This window comes from Phoxinus phoxinus, assembly GCF_949152265.1.
Source record: "Phoxinus phoxinus genome assembly, chromosome: 2".
Lineage (NCBI taxonomy): Eukaryota > Metazoa > Chordata > Actinopteri > Cypriniformes > Leuciscidae > Phoxinus > Phoxinus phoxinus.
This window is the reverse complement of record NC_136877.1, coordinates 7680910-7702302: the sequence shown is the minus strand read 5'-3', so window position 1 is coordinate 7702302 and position 21393 is coordinate 7680910. Positions and strand designations below refer to the sequence as shown.

Below are 21393 nucleotides of genomic sequence, written 5' to 3'. Positions count from 1 at the left end.
ACCCGACCGCAAAAATCCCTCCTGCTGACCACAGTCCCTCTCACATGTTCAGCACCAAAGAGATTCCACTGGGGTCAGAGATCAAGCGCCCTTTGGTACAACATTTGTCTCGACAGAAAATTCAAACTGCAGACTGGAGAGATAAGAGCAGACTAATCATAATATAACCAGAAGCTAAATGAATGTCTTTGTGCTGGACTTGAGGGTTAGTTAAAGCTGCCCAGTCCCTGTTCTGCGGAAAATGTTGTACTTACGCATCAGAATATTAATCAAGTCTTATTTTCCCTCCAAACATAGGGAGGTAGACGTAGACGTAATAGGGTGGCCGGACATGTAATGCAGAGCATTATTAATAAAGTGGGGGTGATTGGAGAGGGAAAATTAAAACGAGAGAATCTCGCACCCTACCTCCTTCTTTAATTGCAAATTTAAATTCCCCATAATGGATTCTGACATCTCAAGTCACCAAAATCCATCATTCTGAAGGGTATTATTCTTCAATTAACCCGTCACCCCACAGCGTTTCTCCTCTCTCTGCCCAGGTCCACACAAAAGAAATGAAGAATTCTAATCACCTTCAAATGTAAAGCAGATTGATAATTCACTTTCCCCCACCTCCTCCTGTCTCCCTCTCTGCTTATTGTCATCCGACTTCTCTCAGATCAGAGAAGAACCTGCCAAGAGTTGCTGCCTCCCAATTTCCATCCACACATACAGTTCTGTCAAATTGTGTTTATTTCGTTTTTTTCCTGCTATTTAATAGAAAAGTCATATTGTTGTCGTAAATACTGATCATAGGTGACCGTAAGCAACCATTTTGGTTTAGAAATTACCTTAAATGCATGTAAATCTATTTTAGGAGACCTTCAAATACTTGTTCACTGTGAATTATAACATCAACGTAAACATTTAACATTAACCAAGGTTAATAAATACCGGAAATTATATTGCCCATTGTTAATTCATGTTAGTTAACTAATGTTAACAAATGAAACCTTAAGTGTTACCGACATTTCTTTAAATGATTTCTAAAATAGAGTCAGTTGCTTGCGAAACATTTGTCTTTCCCATGCCTGGAAACAATCTATTATTATTAACAGGGGACTCATCCCTGGTTTAAGTAGTATTGACATTCCACATCCCCTATATTTTAACTATTTAACTTCGAGCTCTTTTAAATGGTTTGATGAACACAGGTTTCTTTGCCGCTATAATGTATTTCCATTACACTACATTATATTATATAGACACTCTATATATGTAACGAAATCCACTGGAGACGAGCTTGGTGAACCCAAGTGCAGAACAAAACAATCCATGAAACAAATACAAAATAGACAAAATACTTTATGCATGAATTAAACATGAACATAAACTCACCACACAGTGGTTACATAAACAAAGCTAGACAAAAGACAATGGTAACATGAGGCTATATATACAACCAGACTAATGACTAACAAGAAACACCTGTAAACAATCAAGGCGATCAACCAATCAGAACATGATACATAAAACAAGGGAAGCACAAGACATGGGCTGAGTCCCAATTCGCATACTATCCGTCCTAAATAGTATTCGAAAGTAGAATTAGTATGTCCCAAATCATAATATGTTGAAATAAGTGTTCCAAAGATACCCGGATGGTCTAATATTTCCGGTCAGAATCCGAAGTGCAGATCGATGCGCACTCTAACGGCTGATATTGCCCATAACCCATCGCGCGTTGGACGAGGATTCGGTTAGAACTACAAACACGAGTGAAAAGTGTTTAAAAAAAAACTATGGAGGACGCGCGAGTCCGGCGTTATGTAGAAAGGTTTAGATAAAGGGGTTTGAGTGATTAATTATCAGTATCTAACCTGACGAAAATGTATGTATTCAATGTTGTCCACATTATAGGCCTATTGTATCTGCAGCAGCATTGTGAACTTTTGTAAAGACACGTTTAGCCATTAACTTTTAAATGCATCATTATATTCAAATTCCAAACACACGAGGAGAGTCTCCGCATGAAAGACCCGCGACTGGCAGATGAACGTGCGACTACATTTCTCTCCGAAACGGTACGAAATTAAATTAGATTAAATGGAGGATTTTAACTGTGACAAGATGATTGACAGGGCAGTTTACGGTGACAGGATGCACGCGACAGATCTGTCCGTTAAAGATGATGTAGTATATCTCAAAGCTTGCCTACTTTTTTGCTACACACTCAAAAGTATATACTTTTTCTTCACAAAAGAGTACATACTTTTAGGTCGTAGTATAAGTAGGCGAATTGTGACCCAGCCATGATCACATGTGAGCAAGAAAGTCACATCAAGAAATCGGAAAACTATGAGAATTTCAAAATAAAAGACATGAACACAAACAAAACCTAAACCAACCTGACAATATATTGCCCTAAAATGCAAAACGCAGCAACTGTGCCAACACTGAAAAGGAATCTTTTATGTTTTAATTTTGATTGATTTGATATCAACTTAGAACAGATCATAGTCTAAGAGACCTGATTTCACATACAACTCAATTCTGACAAACTGTTTAGATAATGTGCTTTTACCTCTGCACAGCAGTATGAACATGTCATGATCTCCCTATTGTCAACACATACCGTAAAGCTTCAGAATACAGTATGAGCAGGTATCTTAGCTTTTCAGACATGAGATTCAATGTGCTTTTGCAATAACGTTTTTCAAAGCAAAATTCATTTATGTATTCACTTAGGTTGCATGCACAGATAATTTTAGGCAGCGGTTGCTTTTATTGTACTTATTCACTTTCCATTTAAAAGCTGCTTTTCATCCAGAGCCACTTACAGTGGACTAACTGACAGTCTTCCAGGGTCAACTGAAGTGCCTTGTTTAAGAGCACGATGTTGAGAGAACAGGACTGCAATGTCAGTTCCTGTCAGCTGCTCTTCCTCTTAAACATGGAGCCCAGGATCTAATCCATTTTAGGAAACTACAAGCACATTTGCCCCCCTCCCCCCTCCCCCTCTTTTGAAATGTTTCAAAAGAAAAGGTAAGTTTCATTTCATATTTTTTTTCTTTAAGCACAATTCAAAGGAATTGAAGACAAATAAAGGGGGAGCACCATTTAGACAGAACCTTGACCTTAAAACCTTCAAAGTTCTGAATGTTCTCATAAGTTTCAGAAATCTTTCAATGAGACAAATGACAGGCTTTGCGGAACGTTTTACGAAACGAAGGCTAAAAAAAATGTGTTTACGAACTGTCTTTTTGTTGTGGGGACATGAAATAATAATAAAAAAAGATTCACTCTGACAAAATCCTGCTTAACTTCTCAGTTCTCGGTGGATGAGCTGTTTCTCTAAACAGTGACATTCACAAAGCCGATAATTAGTGACGACAGACACGGTTTTACACACAATATAATTGTGTTTTCGGTGTCTGTCTAAGCTATTCACCAGTCAATCACTTTCATGTCCTTTCATGTATGTGGAATTAGATATAACACAAAAGAGAATGAAAGCGCTCAAGAAATGGACATTTTTTTCCGAGCTATTCTGTCACCACAATGTCATAGAAAATTGCATTGTCTTGATTGTAAAAGAGAACATTAACTATTGGTATGCGGCTAACCAGCATTCAGAGTTAATGGGACAGATTCGAGCACTAAGCTGAGGAATTTTTAAATCAATAAAACAGCCCTGAAAGACTTTAAAGGATGGGTGTAGTCGGTTTGAAGTAATGCACAGTTCCATTAAATCATTTATTCCAAGATCCATCTATGTTGCAGAAATAAATGAGCCACACACAATTGACCGGACTGGAGGACGGACGGACAGACTTAAGAGATTTCGATGAGCTGCAAGCATGCAGGGACAGTTGAACGGCAGGGACGAGGCACCTGCCTGCTGGCACAATGTCAGACTAGCCAGCAGTTAGATAGCTGTTGATTTTTCTTTATTTTTCATAAGATTCAAATTTAATTAAGGGGTTAGGAGAAAAATGGCCTAAGCTGATGGTATAATGAGTTGCTGCGGGACATCTTTTTAATAATCTCAGTTTGTAACAAAGACATTGCCAAGTCTTAGTGTGCTCGTGAGTCACAGGCTTCGGTGGCCATGCACTTTCATTGCCCAGATAAATCTCGCAGGGCCTAAGGAATGCTTTTGTTTGCACGTAATCTTCTGATTAAACTGATGACTTCATTTCACCTTCAGCTCTAACCTATAACTGACAATAGAGAAACGCTAGCGTAATACATCACATTCACTGTGTACTTTTTACAGTGAACCTCAAACAAAAGCATTTGCTGTTGCACATTCATAGCTGTGGTCTTTAAGGATGTGTTCACTTCAGTTCGGCTCTCTTGGTTCTTTTTTGGTTCTAATAATACTAAAAAGAGCTAAAACCTCTATGAATTCTCAATGACAGTTATTTAAATGTCCCCCATGCTTTGACTAAGCAAGCATACGTAATTAACAGGGGTGCACTTAACTTTTTTGGTCTGGTTCTCTAGGGAAAACCTGGAGATGCTGCTTGGTACTTACACTTTAAGCTGTCGTCATCACTTTCCTCCTGACTGCTCTTCTCACTATCTTCTTTTCTCTTGAACATGGTAGATGATGATAATTTTGTTTTTATTTTATTAACTTTAATGACACAGACAACAGCAGGAAAATCAGGCTGCTGTCGCTTTTAGGTATTTTATCATCTAAAATCAATATTTGTATTCATAAATATGTCCTCAATGGTGTACAAATACCTCGGCCAATGATCTGACTTATCCTTGTAAACGAAGAATTTATTATCTTTATATACACGGGATGGGTAGGTCCATGGAGGCTTTCATGTAGTTCCGCCAATTTAAAAAACTATAATAGCAGAGAGGGACAAAAAGTACTAGGCCAAAGCGTTTCCACAACGCGTTTTCATTCAGAGCCAGCATCACGTGACTGAAACCAGCAGAAACGGAGGAGCAGAGCAATGAGAGGCGCTTCAAACTGCCCCGGCAAGTTTAAAAGGCTGCATTGCACTGTTATTTATAATGGAGGACCATACATATGCCGAGCCACAGGAAAATCCTCATCGCCAAAAAAGTCCAAAATAGACCGTAAAAGGAAACGTGACTGGAGATTTTAAAAAACAAGAGTTAATGTCGGGATAACTTTTTCCAGGTGGAAAGAGCAAATGCAGGAGAAAGATTTCAAAAGAGACGCTGAAGTTTCCTACTTTCTTCTCGACAGTTAAGTCAATGTTAAAGTCTTAATTACAAGCTTTTTTTCATTGCTTGGTTGTGTACTTTATTATATAGACAGTAGAACATAGAAGTGCTATTATAAGACATCCTGTCATAGCTTTTTGGTACATAACGGCCACCGTAGATGCAACACGCATTTGAAAAAGCGAGGCGCTGGAGAGCACAATTCGTTGTAAATGCAAAATACAATTTCACCGCTAAATGGGAGAAATTCCTACACAATGTCCCTTTAAGACTGAATACATGGACCGAATATACTGGCACACATCAGTTTTTTTCTCAAGTGGTCACTTTTTACATAGCCGAGAGAATACTTTGCCGAGACGGGTATTTTGACATAATTGTGTGTGTATGTGTCCGTTCAATTGCAAATAACCGCGAAAGAGGAATCAATTCGATGTTCGAGCGGTGTATGGATCACGGATAAACTGCAATCTGATGCACTCATAATAATTAATGAACAAACGTATCATTATGATTGCTATCTTACCAGAGATGGAGACAAATCCTACACCAGTAAGTAAACTTTCTCTGTCCCCAAAAATGTTGGTAGTCAAAAGCGCTTCCCTCCACTTTTTCTGCTGTATATACCACGCGGACCAGTTATGTGCACCCCTGACAATTACATTAAAGTTAGGGTAGGACATTTTTTCATAAACACTTTTTGTTATAATGGTTGAAACTCTCTTCATATCCTGATAGCAATCAATAATATAAGTGGTCTAAATATTAAAACGTACATATTCTTCTGTGGAAGTCTCAGACCAAAAAAATGTTTGTTGATCTGAATGCAACAATGTCCTACCTGTAACCTGTCAACATGTATGTCCATACCTCCGCCAGGTAAAAGATTTTGTTACTTTATTTTAAAAGGAGCAGGTCTTAAAAATGACTCTATAAATAAACATACAGGGCTCAACGGCTAAGGAGTTTACTGGTTACTTGCCCTGCATGGCAATATTTTCACTGGCCACACCACAAATAAATGAATAAATAGTTTTTTTTTTTAAATAAATAATGTTAAATAAAGACACTTATGAACAAATTACAAGCAATAGCACAAATAAAAACAATAGAACAAAGACACAAATCACATAAACAGATTTCAGGTAGGTCTTAGGTACAAAATACTAAAATGTATAAATTAAATATATATTAATCCGTTTTAAAGCTGAAAAGTTATTCAGTCGTGGACAGATTTGAACAGAGTTTTAAACTACTGTCACTTTAAGACCAAATGCACGGATCTGACACACATCAGATTTTCTCCCAACTGTTTTACATTCATTAAAACTTTTTTAACTCAGTTAAGACCGAGGATACTCACCAAAACGGGCATGTTAACGTCATTTTGGGGGTATTTGTCCGTTTAAGAAGACACAAAAGAGAATTCAGTTTGCTGACGCAGCCCTCTGTGTGCGACTGTGCTCGCTTTGTGTGTATGCGCACAGAAAACAGCATGCATGTACCGAATTAAGTTTTCTTCTAAAAGTCCTCTTACGCATGAACAGCTTAAAAAATCATTTTGTTTGAATGTTTATGAAGACTGTGGTCATGTTCTAATACTGCTTTCTAGTCTTTAAATAACAAGCGGAATTTTGATATCAAGCAGCTACAGTATAAACCATGATCACCCTCAAAATCTGCTGAGTTGAATTGAACATCCCAACAATTTTGCAATCGGCCGTTATTTGGCGTGGTGCTAGGGTGGGACACGCTCCTTGGGTGGGAGACGCTCCTAGCCCACCGCCCCCTGTGGTGCCGGGCCTGTCGCTCACCCTGCTCACGCATACACGTCTTCCGCGTTCCGTAAGTCTATGCAGAGTTGTAGACCGTCACAGAGCGCCACAAATAAACAATAGCCGCCTTTTACAGTTTCTTCTGAACCACAACGAGCTTATGCTGTTGAGCTTCACACCATGCCATAACAGAAATTAAGAGTTACGTTCTACCCGGAGCTGTTCACATGCTCAGACTCGGATTTATACGTTTCTATAGAGGGTTTTCACACGTCATCAATCCGGAAGTCAGCCATTTTGGAGGCACTGAACGTAAACAATGCCACTGACCTGAACGAACTCGCAAATTTGCCTGTGTAAATGAAGTGTTGACTATGGCTAAAATGTTGATGTTAACTATGGCAACATTCACACTGTCAGTCCAAATCTGATTATCTTTGTATCTGATTGGAATCGGATCTAAAATGATGTCCACACTGTCACTGTGTATCGCAACTGTTTAGATCTGATTTGTGTGTCCATGAAGCTCTTTGGCAATATGGCAATGACGTTGCGTTGATGGCGGGGTTTGCATTTGCAATAGAGATGTTGTCTTGTTTCAATTTTACAACATGGAAATGTGTAGCCTCCACGCTGGACTACTGCGTCTTGAGCCTGCGACAGAACTGTAGGCTGTTATGAGCTTTTTTTCCGCGCTTCATGTCTGCGCCGGTTTCAAAATTAATAATTTTCTGCTCGTCCGGCACTTTGCAACAACACAGCCTTGTTTCGGCAGCGACTTTCAGCATGTTCCCTATAACAACGTCTGACGTTTACATCTTACGTGCCGTGAGAAAGTCACATACCACACGAAATCCGATCAGAGCGTTAAGACTGGAGCTGATGTCCTGATGTGTGATTTGAATAGGATTTCAAACCACATATGGATGTAGCTCGAAACGGATTTCATGTGCTTTTTTGGACTGACAATCTGAAAGTAGCCTATGTCGGGATAAGAAATAGAAGGAAGAATTGCAAGTAAGGGCTAGAGAAGCTAGCTCGTTCGGATCTTTACCACATATTAACTTTAGTTTGTCAAAATTTTCTTACTAAGTCCTTCTCTATATGATTTTGATTTGAGATCATGATGTGAGGTAATGTAACGCTGTCCTTGGTCTCATAACGCTTTGCGGACTATGCTGTGCGTGTTGATGTGTTTTGATGGAGACGTGGCTTTGGAGACGCTCTGAAGGGAGGGTGGGATCTCATGCTTTCAAAGCTAGCTTGCTACCCTACCTTTATTCAAAAAGAGCTTATGGTTAGCCTACTTATATCACAACCTCGGTTTTGTTCTTGGTCATTTTCTGCTATTTCAGCTATTAACACTTAAAATCTTAAAAATAACCACTTAGCCTTTTTAAAGGACCCTATAGGCTGTTTGAGTTATGATTTCAAAATGTTTAATCAGGATAAATTGGTTGTTTTCACTATGGATAACAGCATTAAGCCTATAACTTTAATTACCACAACCATATTACATTCACTTGACTTCCCTTATGTATTTGTCATAATAAGGGATTTTTTTGTTTGGTTTGTTTTACATAATGGGTATCTCCATGTGCTAGCTACAGTAAATAATACTGAATGAAATAAACCTACACAAAATCTAATGTTTATTAACATTAGGTTACCAAGACCTACAGGTTACCAAGACACTTTTGCCTCGCGCTACTCTCTAGAGATGAAGATCCTCAAACGACATTTTCATCAGCCGCGTACGCTTCATGTTTGGCAAGTTCCCATGGAGACCAGCGCCTTTCTCTCTCTGGCAGAGTTCCGCCCACCTGGCCGCAGCTCCTACTGCGATTGGTAGCCAAATCTTTGACAGGCGTGTTCTGAATGATCATTGGCTCGCTGCGCTGTTTGTCAGTCTGTGAGCAGTCTGTGAGCAGGCTGTGTACGGGTGAGTGAGGCGGGAGAGAGTGGCGTCCGAGCGGGCGTTTAGAAATGATGAACAAGTAACAGCGCAGAGATTTATGTCTTTATTGACTGTTGTAACTGAATATACTGGAAGTCAAACATCTACAGCATTAAGAAGATGAAATCAGCGTGAAACAGTCATCAAAGCACGAGACACGGGTGAAATGAAGCACTGCCCGTGTAACTGTGCAACAGGTAGATGATTAACTTTATGAAATCATTTGTTTATTCCGTCTCATAACCACTCAGACATGAAACTTACGATGGTTTGGTTAGAATATGTAGCACACCTCTTCTTTATAAACATAATCAAAGTGTCTAATATTCTAACATGCAATACCTGCTAAGTTATTGTTTGTGCTTAACGTTACTAGACACAGACACACGTTTGTTTTTAGGCCAAAGTTTATTGAGAATAATTTACAACACCTTTAAAAGGCTTAAAACATGTTTTCCCTCTAAGTATAATAAGAATAATTTGTATAGTTGTTAAAGAAGCAGTGTTAATTGCTTGTTTATTCAATGTGTGGTGTAATTGCAATTATCACATTCAAGAAGAGCTGCAAGTGAAGCATAACGTTAGCTCACAGAGTTTATTTTATTACTGAGACTGCCGGGATGTTTCCATTAGCTGTAGATTTTCTTTTATAATACTGAATTACTGCTAATCAGATTGCTGGAGTTTGTTAATGCAATTGGTGTCAGATTTACAATCTTCTCATTACCTTATTAAGCAGATAAATGTTATTGATATCTAATATTGAATGAATTTCCCTCTCGATCATGTTGGTTTGCCGGATGGCGTCTACCTTAAATTTCCAGTCCAGAAATGAACATGAGGCGAATAGAAAATAACACTTTACAATAAGGCTGCTTAATGCCTATGTCATAATAAGTTATACATAATAGTTAACATGAATTTACTAACCTAACATCAGCAATAAAAAAAAAAAAGGATCATTAAAATGAACAAAGTTTAACATATAGGCTAGAACCTGTTACAGAATAAACATATGGGATGGTAAATGTAAAATAAAGGGTGTTCATCAAATGTTTTAGAAGTGTTTAATTGAGATTTATATCTAATGTCTTTTATATTTAATAGAAATAAATGTAACAAAAAATACATATTTGTTTATTTATTTATATGAAACATGACAAACCTGGGCCATTTTATGTTACATGCTCCCCCCCCCCCCCCCCGCCGTCCCATAAAAATGAAGCACATCCTGTCTGATCCCACAGAGATATGAGTGTTACACTGTATTTTGATGATCAGTCATGGTTCATCTGGTGTAGATGTTTTCCGTGCCATTTGTTTTCTCTGCAATGATTTTGGTTTTTGATGCATTTCTTTACTAATACGAACCAGGTTGCATCAGCACAGACAGAGATCAGGGTTTTTGTCACAGATGATGAGAACGGCAAGGTCTATCCGGCAGACTTTAAGCCATATATTCTCTCTATTCTCTTTTTTCCCCCCTAAATCTTCCTTTTTTCATGAAAGAGTCGCCCGGTTTTCTCATTAATTACAGCTGTGGTAGAAGATACAACTAGCTATTGTGATCAGAGGCAGCCAGACCTCAGTAAGTTTTGCAGCACATTGCCTAATTAGAACTGGTTACATGTGGAAAACAAAGGCAAAGTACGCTTGGGGATTGTGATATGTTATTAAAACCGTTTATTGCGGGGGCGACTGGCTTTTAGGACAATGAGGGGGCCTATTGGAGATCTGAGGAGCTTTAGCTGTCAACTGAGGCTGTGGTTCACTTTCTTTTCTTTACTGCTGCTCGAGGGAATTTTTAGTTTGTGTGCCACGGAGCTTTGTACTTCTGACCTTCATGTTGAATTTGTCTGCGCAGATGACCAGCCCCATTAAGGAGACAATGGATAATCCAGACCAGACGAATGGTATTCCATAATGCATGTACTTTTGAAGGAGACTATCTGCTCCCGGCGTATTTTATGTACCGCAACTGTTAAGGCAAGATTTGCAAAAATAGGCCCTTTGAAATTGCTGTTGTTAAGTACTCAGTTTTAATGACTGACAAAGTGTGATTCCGGGGGCTCAAAGATGGGGATGGGAACATTATGCCAGTTTCCGACTACACAATATCAGCCCGATTTTGGCACAATTCGCATGACGTAGGGTGTTGTGGTGATTCCTATGTCCAAGGGGAAACAAATGCGCAGTCTTGTTCACTCCAAAAGTTACAATAAAAATGTCTTTGTACTCGTTTTAAAAGAGTTTCTGCTTGCTGGTATGTTTTAATTCCTCACACAAGTGCTCCACTATCCACCAGGCCACATCTATGACCTATATGGTCTTTCTCTTTTTTTCTTTTGGCTAGATAGGAGATAGGGCCATGCAAAACTTTACATTGTTTACGTTGGCTAAATGATTTTTAAGGCCGCTGTGTCAAAATGGCTTTACAGTAAGTCCTTGTGCTGTTCATGTCTGAAGACTGAGTCTGATATGAACAGCAGGAAATCTGATATTTTGAGGTACTTTGAAACTTTATTACGACAGTGCACGACTGCTAAAAGGTATTGTACCATAATGAAAGCCTGACAGTTTGATCTGTATTTTTAATAGAATTAAGTTTCTTTACATCAAAAAGCTTTTTGGGTTATATTTTCTCACTTTTCCATTAAGTGGCCTCGCATTGAATATCTTTCAGATGCCCTTTTTCATCGGCGCATACCAGTCAGAGAGGAAAAGAGTACTTGCCACGACATGAAGAGAGTAATTTCTTTACCCGCACTTGCTCTCAGCTCATGTAAATGTATTACTAATTCATTGGGTTCCGTCTCGGCATTAAAAGAAGAGCTGTGTTTTTAGATGATTCTGGCCGCTGATGACTGATGAATGCGGGTGGTGTCATGTCACAGGTTCAGGGCTGCTGCTAAGAATTGTGGGAGAGGATAATGCACGCCTAGCTTTGATGAAAGATGATGAAAATTTCAGAGAGTAAAGGGCCCCAAAGTGTCTTCCAGCTTCAGGAAATAATAAATGTCATCTCCATGCTTTAAGGAGGTAAAGAGGTTTGAGCAAGACTTTATTTTAAGAATGTAGATTTGTGCTGTATTGTTGGAAGTGTCAGAGAATATTTTAAACAAGAAGGAAAGAGGTGCATGATTTTGACACCCTAATTGTTGAGCATTTCCCTTGATATTGTAATTGCAATTATAAATTAAAATTATTAGAATTTACATTGTATGTTGTATTTTGATTATCCAATCGCATGATAATCAAATAAAGCTATTACTGCAATATGGATGTGAAAAGTTGTGTATTATTTTCATTTTCCAACATCAACTAGATGGTTAGTTGCCTAAATAACTAGATGACTAATTGGGCTCCAAGATATTGTTCACCCAAAAAGGAAAATTCTGTCATTAATAATTGTTTCTTGTGCTCAACAATTGCTTTTGTCAAACACATCTACTGTGTAGTGACCATTTTCAATGCAATTACTACAAATAATGGGGACATGTACTTTCAAGCCTCCATAAAGATGAATATAATAAATATAAAAAAAATACATTGCATCACTGCTTACAGTATTGGGTGTTGACCCATCTATATTGCAAGCAGATTTGACTATGCTTAATTAAACTTTTAAATAGAAATATAACTTTTTGGTACTTCAGGAGTAGACATGAATTGATGCAAGCGCTCACACTTTATTCTTCATATTACAAATAGCATTTGTACAAAACCTTTCTCAAATAATGTGTTTGTTTTAAACTATGAAGAACAGTGCTGTTTAAAATTAGGATTTCATTAGTTTCTGGTTGTCAAATATTTGAGCATGTTCATAGTTAATGAATCACATCTGTGGTTACTCTACTAGGACACCCATGTAAACTTGACAAAATCTTTCATGTAGATGCCACTTTTATTATAATATTTTGATTATAATATTTTAAGTAAAATAGGCCTACACTGCCATTTAGACAACGGCTGAATATTGGTCTTTAGAGGGCCACTGTTTTTGTAATCTTTCTCATACTGTACCAAGTTTGGAGTTTACAATACAGGTATGTGTGAAATGTTGTTTTGACAGATAGTCTGTAGTTTCACTGTACACAAAATTCTGTGGCATAAAGGGGATCATTTTGTGATCCATTTTCTCAAGTTCAATGTGGACTGAATAAACGCAAATTTTCTCTGAACTCTATGTGTGCCCTTCCCAAACCTCTATGGCATCAGTCCTGTTGTAAAGTGAAACCACCATGACCCAGCCAGTCATATTAAATGGCATTCTGCTGTTTACAAGTAGCAGTTTACTTGCTATTACGCTTGTGTAAACAAGAGTGAGTGCGGATCATTGTAAAAACAGGGTCTGAGTGGCTGGGCTTTTATAGGGCATATTCTCTTACCCTCTCTGACACTGAGAAAGCTTTATATAGACTTGTCCGATAAATAGTGTTTGTCCTCCCCGGTGTATTGTGGGAAGACACGGGCGGGCAAGTGTATGGAATCTCTGATACGTCAAAGGACAGGTAGGATGATTTAGTAGACGTGTAGGAACCCGCACGGACAAATGAGCCTATAGCCACAATTTACAGAGACAGGTAGGGCTTTGTCTTTGAGACATACTTGGTGTTGTGATGGTCTAAGAAGCAATTCATCTATTTTGAAAGGATGCTCCCTGAAGTAGGCCTATGGCTTAATACCTTGACAAGCGCTTTAAAGACGTGCCTCTTTGTCAGTCTCCACAAACGTCTCTCCGTTCGTGCTTGCATGCAGTGCACTATGGGAGCTGTGGGGGTATTAGGAGAAGGGAAAGATGAAGAGATGTCTGTCTGTGGTCTGTTTGACGTTACAGACCGCATGCGCTCGCTGATACTTGATCTGATGTTAATGTGCCGCTCTGTGAGAGAGAGCTCAAGAGAGGGAGAGAGCGAGTAACGGAGGGGGAGATGGGCAGATAATCCCGTCTGCCTGATGAGATTGAAGGCTCGGATTGATTGATCGCCTAATCATAGGAGGAAATGGGCCTGAAAATGAATGGGACTCTGCCCTTGGCTTGCCGGGGAGCCGGGCGGCTGGATCGCTGGGGATGTTAGCTGCAACTCTACATGGCCTTAATGTGCACGGGACCTGATTTCATTTGCGTCTGATATACAGTTATACGATCCCCACTAAATGATCAAATATAAAAAGCAAGAGGGGGAGCCAGGCAAAGGGTGTAAATCAAGCTTTATTGCTGGAATATTACTTTTTCATGCCATCTGAAATTGATGCTCGCAGAAAGGTGAACGAATGAAAATCCAATACGAATTAGCACAAGTGGAAGCGGCAAAGAGAAAAAAGGAAGCTGAAAGAGAGATGACGAGGATATGAAATACTAGTTAAGGGTGCCAGCGGATTATATTTTTTCCTCCTGATTAGGTTCGCATTATCAGCCCGGTGCCTCGCAGATTTGTTTTGAGAAATTTCCTCGCAACTGGGAGGCAGGATTACGAGAAGATCCTGTGCCGTCATGAGATAACGGGTGGTGCTCTCTCACTTTCAAAGGTACCTGAGATTTCAGCTGCATCTGAGCTTGTAACCCAGAGCTATTCTCCACCTTAGTGAGGTAAACTTCATCTTAGAGGGATCTCTGCTGGTGGGCTCTGCTTTGCATGAAACCCAGCCCTCGGTGGTGTTTGTAAATGAGACAGGCCTGTCACATCCACTCGGTCTGCAAATCTTGCTGGTGGAGATGCACGTTGGATGTGAGGAGCTTCTACTTGCACCGTGCATTTATCTCTATTTCCACCTGAAGCCCGACAGACCAGCAATGATACCGGCGTGTCCGTCCATAGCAAATTGTAATCTTCAGCCCAAAAGACAGCAGCCCTTTTGTGATTGGAGCGCAAGCGTAACGAGGGTAAATTTAGCGCTTAGCTGCCATTTGTAAGTGGAGGTGCCATGGCAGATCAGGGGTGGTATGTGACTAATGAGATGATGTGTGTTATCACCAGCAGTCTCGTAAACAGGGAGGTCATTTGGTGTGCCAGCCCGCGTTGTGGATATGTGAATCTTATTTGACAGAACGATGACCCAAACCGCCCCTCCTGGCTTGTCCCATTGGATCAGTGGCAGCGGCTGTCACAAAGCTGAAGATGATTTCTACTTGCTGGATACACTCGGAGCTGGCAGAAAAGGCTTCAATTAAGCTCTCTTTCTTTTCACGCCATCCGTTTTTCACAGAATGCTGTCAGTGACTAAGAATATATCGTGATTAGAGTGTATTTGCCACGCTCAAACGTACCAGGGTTGCTTTTAATTTATTTGTGGCCTTTTGCACTTTTATTAGAGAGGATAGACAGACTCCAGAGATTGCAATGTGACATAAGCCAGACTTGAACTTGGCTTTTATATGTTCAAGGCCATTTTCAACACTTAACCCCCCAATATTCTGATTTGATTGATCAATTGTTTTTTTAGTGACTAATAGGCACTTTTACATTTGTTCCCTCCTATGACTCCAAGATCTTGCTTGTTTTATTTAGTATTTTCCAAATGTCATTTGTGGGTTTCAAGTAGACCAGATGAATCTCACTTTTGACAGATGACTCCCTGGTAGATGGTGGTTGATTCTCCTCTCTGTCTCCTCCTAGAGGAAGGTGTCTCGGCTGCAGATCTGGGCAGGTTTCCAGTCTGCCTTTGCTCTGGAGTCAGCAGAGGGCGAGATGGAGACTTTGTGAGGGCTCAGCGTGCCTGCTGAAGGAAAGGGAGCTTGCTGATCAATAGAATTGATCATGAAGTCAATACCCCAGTTTATATCCCTCTCTGTTTACTCCCACCCGGCTGTTGGCATGTTAAACCGAGCGTGCTCTAAGCAGTCACCCTTGGGACCCTCTAAAAGCCTCCCTTGCACCCATCATTGATTGACACGCAACAAGCAGCAGGAAGTGTTGACAGTGCGGTGGCCAGATTCTGTTTCCAAATTTCAGCGGAAGATCAAGACGAGAAGGCTTCTCATATCCAGCAGCTTCACGCATAGCGGTTTCAACAAGCATTCACACGTCCTAGCGGTGCTGAGTTTCTGATTAGCCTGGCTCAAAGGCTCAAAGAGTCTCTAGATGCAACATTTAATCAATTTTAGGATTGATTTCTTTTCAAGCCTAGGAATGGATGACCTCACTTTCACTCAAAATGATTTCTCTTACATTTTTGTGGCCGGTATTAACAAGAATATCAACTGTTCTGTACATCTTCTGTCCAGAAAAATTGCTTTGTTCATTTTTTTGTAAAAACTCAATATGTCATGTGTTCGGTTTTGAAAGGTAATTGTGAGAAGTATTTTTAATGATATAGTCTACATAGTTTCACGCTGCCAGCTAATTTGTAGACCTTGGGCTTTGCTCATGCAATTAGGGGTGGGTGATATGACCAAAATCTTATATCACGATACAAGTAATTTTATTTCATGAGAACGATATCACAATATATAATTTTAGCTTTTAGGTTTTTATATAGGCTAAACTAATACTAGCCTACGTAAAAAAACAGCAATAGAACTAAGAAATAGACCTGAAAAACATGAAATAAGAAATACTAGTCTACATAAATTAAGTAATCAAATGTATAAAGGCATTTTGACATGAGTATGTAAATTTTCCATTGAACCTCAATTAGGTGGCATAAAGAACTCCGTTCAGTACTCAAGCGCACATATAGTGGAATGAGTTCTCTTTCGTTGCTTATTGCGTTTCATGGACGATAGTCCAAAATCTCAACTGGTTGTCAATTTTATATCGGTTAATCGCGTCTACTGGTATATCACCCACTACTACAGGCAATATAATGAGAAATATAATTGAGATATCAAAACATTGAGTTTGGAGAGTCTATTCACTTCAATTTTCCATTAGCACAAGCTCTGGTCTGTAAAGTGAGCTGACAGTAATCATGAAACAGTGAATTATAACTATGACACTTGACAGAAAAGTTAAATGACTGTTTATGTGCTGGATTGTTCCAATAAGGCCAGAGTTCTCTTGAGAGTGACTGCTTTTCGCTGTATCTCTTGCTATAAGTTTTCTCTCCCTCCCGTCATTTTCCCACTCCTACCTTTCCAAAATCACTGACTCTAAAGAGCCTGCAGTGATTTAATCTTCATGTGATTTGAATAAGTTTGTTACAGACAAAAAATAAATTAAAAAAATAAAATCGGCCTTTTAATGCAGCCTTTTAGTGAATATTTGCCACTTTGCCACAGTGCAGAGCTGCTTCTGTGATAAAAGCTTGGTTGACGTCTAGCTCACCCTATTTGCCTGTAGGGTAATGTCTTTTTAAGGCCAGAGTTTAATTGGTGCCAGGTTGTCTTTGGCATTTTGGAGTGCAGTTGTACATAACGAGTCAACATTTCCCCTCAGTGTCTGTTTGCCTGACAGCTCAAGATGTGGTCATTTGGGATGGGAATCGAGACGAATTTAATGATTAACGTTCTGGTTCTGATTCCTCTTAATGATTGTTGTTCCTTAAGGGTTCTATTAATGATTCTTTTAGTACTTTTAAGGAATAAATATTTGGGGAAAAAAGACCCAATATAAAAATAAAAGATGCTTACTTTAAATGTATTTGATATGATAGATACGACAGAACAAGATAGGCTTTTAATAATCTTTCAGTGTGCAAAACCCCGATAATATGACACGAATGAAGCATGATAATACGTGTATGGCGTGTGCGCATCGCGGGTGCAGAATGATGTGCTTAAAGCAACATGGAGTCACAGACAGTGCACATTTAAAAATTCACGACACAAAGCAAAGAAATGTCGAGCGCATAAATCCTAGTGTCTATCTGTCCAACTGTTTATCAATCATTTGTTTTTACACAGATTTAAATTCCAGTTATTGTGCATTTGATGCCAATTCATAGTGCTTGTGCTGTGTGATCAGACACGGTATCGAGTTGTTTAGAAACAGCAATAAACTCCAACTAAATAAAGTAATTTTATGCAAAACCACAGCGCTTTATCTAGATCAAGCATTATAATCATATATCATATTGTAGCTAGAGTTTTACTGTGCATCCTGTCGTAACCGAACGAGGCGCGTGCTAAATGCTGAACAGAGAATGATTGACTGCCGCAGAGGATGGAAGACGAGTTTCCATGAACTTTAATTTAACAATGTAAATATACTTCTGTCGCTCACATTAAGCAATGGAATGGCTTCAGATGACTTTGAATATATTGCAGGAAAACTTAATTAGTGCTTGTCTATTTTTTTTGGTCCATGACTCCCACTTGTGCCATAGGCCTATAAAAGAGCTCAATAATCGCGGTTGTCTGAAACAATCGTGGGTAGATCAAATAATCGCGATCAGACGTTAATTATCGCAACAGGCCTAGCTGGAAGAGGTGTTAGTGAGGCCAGCATTGGGTGCTTACCTGTGGTCTGTGTGGGTCCTAACGCCCCAGTATAGTGATGGGGACACTATACATTGTCAAAAAGCACTGTCCTTCGGATGAGACGTTAAACCGAGGTTCTGACTCTGGTCATTAAAAATCCCAGGATGTCCTTTACAAAAAGAGTTTGGCATCCTGGCCATCATCTTGGCCTCCTAATCATCCCCATACTGATTGGCTTCATCACTCTGTCTCCTCTCCACTAATAAGCTGGTGTGTGGTGGGCGATCTGGCTCACTATGGCTGCCGTCGCATCATCCAGGTGTATGGTGCTGTCACAGTCATCTTCAGTTTGTTTTGGTTTCACTTGTCACTTGTGTTCTTTTGTTGTATTTTCCCTCCATTCATCAGTCACCATGGACCATAGACTGTAAAAAAATATGGACGTAGTGTCCATGACGTCACCTGTAGGTTTCTGAAGAGCATTTTTAAAGCCCAAAGTGGGCGGAGCCGCCGTCGCCATCTTGTCAGCGCGTCACTATCTTGTCAGCGCGTCACTCCCGGATAAGCGAAAATGGGCAAAGAGGCGGGATTAGCTGAGGTGAGGGGACGTGACGGTTAACAGACAGCAGACAAACGGCTAGTAGTGACAGCAGCTGCAATCCACCTGTCACTCAAGTGGCCACGCCTTAATTATGTAGAACTTTAAGGCTTAATATAATTAAAACGAATGAGTTATAAAAAAAATCACCCCAGTATATGGAATTGACTCTCTTTTGGAGCCGGTCTCTAGTGGTCAGTCGATGGATTGCAGTTTAAGTCACTTCCGTGTTCGTTTCAAGAGAGAGGCAGGGAGGATGCCGCTTGCTATGGACACTAACACTTATCATCACAGCTGTTCGTCTTTTAGTTAATCATCTCTATGTATTTAAGTTCCTGTTTGTGTTCAGTTCTTTGTCCGATATTGTCCGTGTTATGTTTGCACGCTGTTTTGCACGTTGGCTATTATCCTTGTATTTAGCCTATCTATAAACCTTGTATTACCTTCATCATCGTCTTCCTTGAACTCAGCGTTACAGCTGCATAATAATACTGTGGTAGCATTTTTTTTATTAATTTATTTTCATAAAACACTACTGACAAAATGTGTAGGCTATCTTAACCCACATGAATCAAATGATCTATACCAGTCTGTTCCATTAACAAAACCAGTCTTTTTAAAAAATGGAAAATTCTCGGTTCCCAACCCTAGCGTTTAAATGTGTGTGCAACAACCACTTTTGTGAAGCCATGCACTACCTAACCCAACCCAGCCCCTTTAAATCCACCAGCCATCCTGTTTTCTGTTTAATGCATCATTTACTGCCCGTAAACAGTTTGTGTAAAGGTGTTTATAGATGATTCGTGAGCGCCCCTCACCCCACCCGTCCTCCAAAAGTGTTGGCCTGAGTTCCACAACTTTGATAAGGGCTCGGTGAGGTTAGGACGGGCTAGACTGTAGTGGTGGAGGTGGTTTTGGGGTCTGAACACATAAAAGCTTCACGCTCAGCTGGGGCCATCTGCCTTCCAGCTTCTGAATTACTCCACACAGCATGGCACCGACTGCAAACGAGAGTGCGAGTTCATTATGGTATGCCGCATGTGTTTTTCAGCACACTTTTTTTGGTCAGGCATCAGATAAAAGTCATCCTGAACTGGGCAAAATAACAGAAGCTGTGAAGGCTCTTCTGTAAAATTGACTTTAATCTTTTTGCCTTTTCCATGTCACCTCCAAACATGTGGAGTCTGATATGATAATAATGTGAACCTGTCCTGGGTATTAGAGTTAAGCTGGCTGATTAGGCCACACATCGATTAGTCTATCACTCAGTACTGACCGCACAGGTTGAGCAGTGCAATGCCGCTCTGAAGGACGAGGGCTCACACACACATACACGCTTTTTATGCATTTCAGTGAGAACATGGCTATTTATCAAACAGACCTTCCATTCATTCTCATTTCTGTTTAGCCCTTTACTCCACTGGTGTGGGTGTTAACGCTTGCGAAACAGAGAGAGCAAATGTTTTTCTGGTAAATTCATTTTTGGGGGGCCTTGGGAAATCAGAATCGAGGGTCGTTTTTTGTCCAGAGGGTAATTGAATTAACGGATTAGTTCACCTAAAAATGAACATACTGTCATCATGTATTCACCCTCAAGTCATTCACAATTTTATATGTAAAAATAAAAATATTATAATCTTCAACATTTTTATTGGAAAAAAGAAATGGAGAGATACGGTAGGAAGACCGAATAGAACATTTCTGTCATACGTAAGACTTAATCAACTGTGTGCTGTGTGTCTTTCAGTGACCTTTAAGGTGATAGATCACATTTGGGGATTCTTTTGAGGCTAGGGACTTTTTCTGGACCTGTTTTTCCCCGAATACATTGACCTTACTGTGTGCAGAGAGTGAGAGAGAAAGAAAAACCGAAAAAGAGATAGAGAGAAGTAAAGGTTATAACCCAGCTCTTGTCTGAACAGTCTGAGGCCTTTAATCCAGGAACAAAGTAATTAAAGTCCACCTTTACAGAAAAGGCCAATTAAAGTGGACCGCACGTCTCTGAAATGTGGGCATTGCTGAAGAAAGTGAGCCCTTTTATCAGAGCAGTGGGAATATTCATGCTATCCTTGAGAGCACACCAAAACTCAGGTGTCACGCAGAACGCGTTTTTGCTGTTAAAAACACGAGACGCAGGTCAGTGGAACGGAAAAGAAGGCAAGGTCTAAGCGTTTTAAAAGTTGTACTTCTTTTAGTGCCGCGTTTTTAGTAGTGGTCGACCGATATATCGCCAAGGCCAATAAGTTTCCCTGTTTGGCCAATGTTTTGGAAACGGGACTTTTATTTTGATGGCGCTGAAAAAGCCGCCTCTGAGAAAGGCAGCGCCTGATCACACAGTAAATACACTATAGTAAACACTTTTTCTATTTAGACCTACACTGCATAAACCTTATCTTTTGTGAAAAATAATATCATTAGGTAAAAGTTCATGGGTAGATTAGTTATTTGTTATTATTTATTGGACAATTAACCAAAGTATAATCAACTATTCAGAAAATAAACAATA

General features: G+C 39.7%; 1 protein-coding gene across 4 annotated transcripts in view; it reads left to right on the top strand.

Moving 5' to 3' along the window:
- Positions 1-8928: 8928 nt before the first annotated feature.
- Positions 8929-21393, top strand: part of pmfbp1 (polyamine modulated factor 1 binding protein 1) — a 215001-nt gene continuing 202536 nt past the window's right edge. For all 4 annotated transcript variants that reach the window (XM_079589287.1, XM_079589286.1, XM_079589285.1 and 1 more), the window contains exon 1: positions 8929-9125. The gene's annotated coding sequence lies outside the window, so the exon portion shown is untranslated. The remainder of the gene's footprint in view (positions 9126-21393) is intronic.